We start from the raw sequence: 7752 nt of genomic DNA on the forward strand, positions 1-7752 counted from the left end.
CAACACAAAAATAAACACCGCGTGTACACTGAACAGATATATCATGTTATGGAGGGGTATTTGCGAAAAATACCAGGCAAGGGACGGTGAAATTTCCCAATCCGCTAGGCGAGGGAAATTTGGTCCCCAAGACTGGTATTTTTCGCAAATATCCCCCCATAACATGATATATCTGTTTAATTACACCGAATAGATTTTGATTGAAACTGTCTGTACATGTAATGGGAAATCGTAGTACCGCGGGAATTATACATGTACTTATATGCGTTAGTGCTGTCTTTTTGTAACGTCATGGTATCTATATGTGTAAACGCCATTGTTATTCCATCAATAAGTCGTTTTGTAAAGACATTTTTTACCCTCTTTATATGTATATTTCTGACAGTTTTCGGTTTAAATCAATCAATAGTGCTTAACCATGGTGTCAAGATAAAGTGAGAAAGGTTCCGAATAATTTTGGCGGGAACAGGCTCGCGGAGGTAAAAAAGGAATACTAGTATCCAAAATGGCAAATACCACGGCAGAGAGGGGAATTTGAGGCAAATTCACCGGCAGTGATGAAAAACAGGCAAATTCGTTTGAAATGAAAAAAAAAATGTTAGAATATGCGAAAAATACACTGGCTAACAACCAATCAAAATCCGGCATTCTTTTATAAGGTGTAATTAAAATGGCAATAGTTGTTCACGGAGTGTTACATATAGGACATTTCCATGGACATATTCCTGTGTATATCCTTGAAATTCATTAAATCAGTATATTGGTCATTTATCTTTGTTTAGATCTTGTATTGCTGATCATGTTTGCTGACAATTGTCTTCCTACACTCTTATATCGACGACTGTACCTTCGAGTATATTTCATAGTGTTCAGCGGCCCGTATAATCATAAATAGCATCCACTAATTTTTGGAAGAAACCCGTAAAAAGTCAGAGATTCAATTATTTTCTTTTCATATTTCTGAAATAGAATATTCATAATATCTTTTCATTTCTATACAATTACCTCATCTTAAACTGTGTACAAACAGACTGTATTATATCTTCTTTGAACTTTTGTTCATCAAATGCTTGGGGCTGCCTTAGTTTCAATATACTAGAGGTTGTGATGGGAACATTTTCTAAATCGCATTTCAAAATCTGGTATGCAGATAAAAATGTCATGGCATGCTTTTCTCTTAGTACATTATCCAGAATAGAACAAGCTTCAGCTTGTTTCTTATAGTTTTGTCGCATGGTGGCCAAATCCCTATTCGTTCGTTCTGTTTCAATTGACAGAGAATCTTCGTATTCTGTTATTTTGATCTTGCCATTAGTGTCGATAATCTTTTGGACCTCTTTTATTATAGAAGTGACGTGTTCTGCGATGCTTTGAGTTTGGTGTTGACGTTTTTTAAGTTCTGATAAATGTATTTCCTCCATTGTCTTTATCATAGTAGAGGAAGATTGCATGGTCTCCTTCAATTTGAAAACCTGAAGACCGGCTGATTTTCGAGCTTCCTTCACGGCATTTTCAACATCACAAAATGTATGATTATTATGAAGAGATGTGACACATTTGCTGCAAATTAAACATTCACAGGCAGAACAATACAACGAAAATTCTTGTTTATGGGTTTTACATTCCGACACAAATGTATATGCTGATCGATCTACCTGATTTAAATCGGTTATGGAATGGTTTCTGGAAGCAGGAATGTTACTATGAATTGTTTTACATGGCTTACATATTGCTGTTTTACATTCGTAACAGAAGTACACTCCATTAATCAGTCCACAAAGATTGCATTTCGATGATGAAACCTGTGCCATTGTTATTTTGTATCAAGGAAGTTGTTTGCATTTACACAAACGACTTGTCACCATCAAAACGGAAATTGCTCGTCATAGTTTAATTTTAGACACATATTTCTTAACTATTTAGGTCGAAAATATTAAATTACATCTGGTATTTTACCTTTTTTCATTTGCTTCAATATCAATAATCTAAACAGCAGTAATGTCAACGAAAACAAATGAATAAACAAACAAACAAAACATAAAAATGAATTAGAATATTGAAACAAATATTTGTTCATTAGATAATTCGCTTGATTTGTTGAAGTTTAATTAACCTATATAACTTTAAGGACAGTTGACCTGTTGATTATTCAATAAACATGATGCATGTTAACATGATAAATGAAATCTATATTAGGATTTTCTATCCCAGGAATAACCTTAGGCAAAACATTTCGGAATAGTTTTGGGTCTTCAATATTTTTTGAGTATCAGGGGCGAATCCAGCTGTGGATAAAAGAAGGTGTTCAACCATATGCCACCATTCAAAATAGATATAAGAAGATGTGGTATGAGTGCCAATGAGACAACTCTCCATCCAAGTCAAAATTTATAAAAGTAAACCATTATAGGTCAAAGTACGGTCTTCAACACGGAGCCTTGGCTCACACCGAACAGCAAGCTATAAAGGGCCCCCAAAATTACTAGTGTAAAACCATTCAAAAGCATTGATAGTCAAAAAAGGGGACCAGGACCCCTCCCCTCCCCCTCCCCCTCCCCCCTCCCCCCCCCCCCCCCCCCCCCCGCTCCTAATTGATCCGCAACTGAGTATCCTGAGTCTGTTGTAGAGTATGTAATAATTAGGGAATTTACAAAATTAAATTATCTAATTTCCCATTAAAGGATAAACTAAAAGCTCTAAAGACATTGAAAGAGCCTGTGTCGTTCAACAAAGGACACTCTCCAACATTATAGACGAGAAAAGAATTCATGACTAAAATCTCTGTTCTGTTGATCTTGTAATGCTCATTTAGTCAGTTTAATTTTTCTATATCTTCTTTAGTGTTTAGTCAAAACATAAAAGTGGTTAAACAAATCCTCATTTTTGGACAAACACTCCTATAAAGAGTGACAGTCTTCTAACTATATCGGCAAAATTTGACTGGTTATTAGATCTTTTTTGAGATCGAAAGTGTCTATGTGTCTATTATAATTTTTATCATTTAAGGCAAACAAAATGGTGAAAATCGTCATTAAAGGGCAATAAATCTAATAAAGAGTCGTAGGCTGATTTCCTCCATATTGTCTTAATTGCAGATCTTTTCTTGGTGATCATTTGTATGCCCCCGCAACTAAAAGTTGGGGGGCATATTTTTTTACCCCTGTCCGTTCGTCTTTCCGTCCGTCCGTCCGTCCATCCCATTATGGGTATATAGTTATTCAGCATAACTCCTCCTACAGTTTGAATCATAGGAAGTTTTCACTTTGCTGTCTGTGTGTACATATATTGAAGGTGTGCATGTGGTCAGGGTTTTGATTTTTATTAATATTTGCTTTTTTGTGAGATAGTTGAACTTTTGTCATTTTTTGGAGTATTTATTTGCATAAAAGGAGCGTTTCCAGATAATTCCTCCTACAGTTTGAATGCTAGGAAGTTTTCACTTTGCTGGCTGTTTGTACATATATTGAAGGTGTGCACGTGGTCAGGGTTTTGATTTTTATTAATATTTGCTCTTTTGTGAGATAGTTGAACTTTTGTTATTTTTTGGTGTATTTACTTGCATAAGAGGACCGTTTCCAGATAACTACTCCTACAGTTTAAAAAAGCTAGGAAGTTTTCACTTTGCTGGCTGTTTGTACATATATTGAAGGTCTGTATGTTGTCAGGGTTTTGAATTTTATTAATGTTTACTCTTTTGGGAGATAGTTGAACTTTGTCAATTTTAGGGTAAAAGAGGTTAAATGTTATAGTTAATTTAAATTCTTATATGACGTGCTTCTTTCGCTTTGTAAACAAAACCGTGATAAAATTCTCGATATATCTATACTTTAGTTAGCGCAGACTCAGAGATATACATAATAATGGATGTTACAATATACCTCCCTCGTAATTCCACATGTATTGGAACCTATTTGCAAATGCTATGCCGATTTTATTGTTTTAAAAATTGCAATTGAAAAAGACTACAGAACTTTTATTCTTATCCGGATGCATAACAAAAAGAATTAATGCACAAGAGCTCGGAGAAATCTACAAAATCAAAATAAAATAAAATTCCGCGAAAGTCCATTAATGCTTTTGGCGCATTTAAGTCATTTCAAAACATGACGTCATACAAATGAAAACGCTAAAGCTGAATGTTTTTCCGTTACGTGAACCATCGAAATTCGTATAATATTACATTAAAATGGATTTTTGAGGTAGGTGTTGTTTTATTTTCTATCTTATTGCATTATTCGCATATTTACTGATTTCAGCAAGTCAACATGGCGGCTCCTTAGTTACGAAATGTCAACTTTGGATTTGACGGTAGCTTACGAGAAAAACATGTAAATTAAAAATGGGAAATGTTGGGTGTGAGAATTAAAAGAGTTAAGCACATTTTTTCTAGCGGTTGTTTACGAAATAATTCATGCAAGCTGCAGATTTATTAGAATGTTTTAGCTTTATCTAACAGGGAGTAAAAAAGAACAGCCACACACACGGCATACCCACCCTCGCTTCAGTTTTTTAATGACCGATTTGTCCTTTTAGAATCGAAATAATTCATGGAAGCCATAGATTTGTTGTATGTCAATTTCCAACAAATCTATGGCTTTCATGAATTATTTCTTAAATAACACTTTGCATCTGCGGGGGCATCAATTGTGTCTCCACGACACAATAAGGGAGCTACAATTTGATTTTTATGGGGGGGGGGGGGCTAGGATGAAATTTGAAAAAATAGGCAGGACAGGAGTTTTGAGTAAAAAAAAGGCAGGATGAGATTATTTGCAAAAAAAAAAGGCAGGATGACAATTTATGTAAAAAAAAAGTCAGGATAAACTTAAAAAAAAAGGCAGGACCAAATAGAGTGAAAAATAAAAAGGCAGGATCGAATAGAGGGAAAAATAAAAAGGCAGGACAAAATTTTTCATCCTAGCCCCCCCATAAAAATCAAATGATGGCTCCCTAATATCTCAAAGAAAGTCCTACATTGACTTTGTTATAATACAGTTACTTCAGAGTGGAGTGCGGGGGGCATCACTTTGTCTAGTTTATTATTTATCATGTTTATGTTCCTATCTATCTATTATTACTTTTAAGACATAAGGCGAAAACGCAAAAACATGGTAGAAAATCGTCATTAAAGGGCAATAACTATAATTAGGAGTTGCGTGAAGATCTCGACCACGAGACTTATTTGTAGAGCTTGTCTTGTTGATCATTTATGCATTTTAAAGTTTCTCTCTATCTATTATAATAGCTTTCAAGACGATAGTCAATAAACAGCTGCGCCATGAGCGCATGATACGCCCGTCGCGTTTTCAAAGATTAAAGTTCAATAACTTCTCAATGTCATATCAGAAATTTATAAACGGAGGTTATCTTAATAGATATAAATCAGTCACCAAAGTTTAATGAAAACTGCTCAAAGCACTATAAGGATATTGTCTGAAAACTTGAAAATCACCCTTTTTTTATGAATAAAATCCCAAATCTCGGAAATGTAAAATCCAAAATTTATAAAAATCGAATGGGAGCTTACAACAATAGATATAAACAATTTACCAAAGTTTCAGGAAATCTGCTGAAAGCATTTTTAAGTTATTGTCCGAAAACTGGAACATCCCCCTTTTTTTAATGAACAAAACCACATAACTTGGAAACTTATAATCTAAAACTTATAAAAATCGAAAGTGAGCTCACGTCAATACATATAATCAATTCACCAAAGTTTCTTGCAAATTGGTGAAAGCGTTTTTTAAGTTTTTGTCGAAAACTGGAAAATCCCCCTTTTTGTAATGAAGAAACCCCAAAACTCGGAAACGTAAAATCAAAAATTTATAAAAAACGAAAAGGGGCTCACGTCAATAGATATAAACAAATCACCAAAGTTTAATGCATATTGGTTGAAGCGTTTTTGAGTTAATGCCCGACATGTTGACGACGAACAGACGGACAGACGGACGGACAGACGGACAACGGTAAACCATAATACTTTCCGTAAACGGGCGTATAAAAATGCGTCATTAAAGGGCAATGACTTCTATTAGAAGTCGTCCTACAGTTTGACATATACATGTGTATAGACAATTGGTAGAGCTCAACATTCTGAACTTTTCTGCTTCTGTCAGATTTTTCTATTGATAACGGTTTTTAAAATAATGGACAAAACTCGTTTTTACGCCATGTCAGCAATCTTGGTTGGCATGCAGGGTCATCAGACAGAATTTTTAAACTAGATACCCTAATGATGATGGTGGCCAAGTTTTGTTAAAATTTGCCTTGTAGTTTCAGAGAATATTTTTGTAGAAATTAACAGACGATGACGGACAAAGACATACATTAAGTGATGAGAAAAGTTCACTTGGCCATGTGGGCCAGGTGAGCTAAAAAGTCCATTCTCCAAATGTGGTTCTACTGAAGGAAAGAAAAAAAAATCCATCAAAAACATATTTAGACAAATTGTCAAATGTAAACTAAAGGATTTCAGTAAGTAACGAGATGTTGGTTCTAGCGAAGGAAATTATAATTTATTCGAAGATACCTATTTTTTATGTTAGATTGTCATTAAATTTTTACTTGAATAAATACTTTAACTGTTAAAACAAATGTATATCATTTCCAGTACAAATCATATAAATAAATATTTATATACATTTTATAAAAAATTCATACATTGTCAAATTTTTTTAAAAAATCACATTATTTTTGATAGTTCATATTGTTACAACTGTTCTTAAAAAATTGAAACGAACTGACCAAGCATCTTAGGACAAATCGGTTGGTACGAATATTGGTAAATAGAACTAATCATTCAGATACTAGTCATGACCATATGCATATGGTCCAAATACTCGTTTGGTCCAGAACGTATATAATTTGGGTGACAAAAGAGGAGCTGGATCTATTCACCTTTTTGGAGCACACATGCAATCATCACAGGTTTTGGAGAAGTATTTAAGTGTACTAAAGGGTGAATTTAACATGAATGCATATTAACCTACTGCAATACATTACTAAGTATTTTGACTTTGACTTAACTTGTATGGTGTACGTTATAGTTAACGTTCTTTACTTAACATAAAAGCAGAAAAACCTATATCCCTCCCACACTCATGACAAGCCTGCTTTACTCAAACTTCCAAAGCATTTCAAATGATGTGAGGAGAAAATCTAACATAGTTTTAATAATAACAACTATATTAGATGTTTTATTATCCCTTGAAATTATAATAAAAAAAATACATATATAATCACAGCAATTGTATCTACTACTGAATTCATATGAAAAATTCAGCCATTATAATAGTGTTCTTTATTTATTCTGGAACTGCATATCCTGGTGCAGCTAAAGCTCCATCTTTATGATATAAAACTGCAGGCAAGACTGTTAGCCTGAATTTTGTTCCTTCTTTCATGAAAAGCGGAACATTTCCTTATTGAATTTTTCACCACGTTTTCCGCAGACAATTTCCATTGGTGGTTGTTGAATACACATGTACCAAATTAGATTTACACAGTTATCAACATACTCCTTCAGTTCTTTGCCTATAGATATGTCTGCAGGGAGTACCTTACCCTGCAACTCTTGTAATAGAATATTCTAAAACAAACAAGATTAAACCATTTAAATAGGTATTAGATCCCTTAAAATATTAAATATCCAAGTATACTGTAAATTTAGAAATAAATGCCTTCGTTTATTATTGCGATTTATGAAGAATAGACAAAAATGAAAGATAAATTATTGTGATTTCAGGAAAATTT

The sequence above is a fragment of the Mytilus californianus genome, unplaced genomic scaffold, assembly GCF_021869535.1.
Source record: "Mytilus californianus isolate M0D057914Y unplaced genomic scaffold, xbMytCali1.0.p SCAF_9, whole genome shotgun sequence".
Classification (NCBI taxonomy): domain Eukaryota; kingdom Metazoa; phylum Mollusca; class Bivalvia; order Mytilida; family Mytilidae; genus Mytilus; species Mytilus californianus.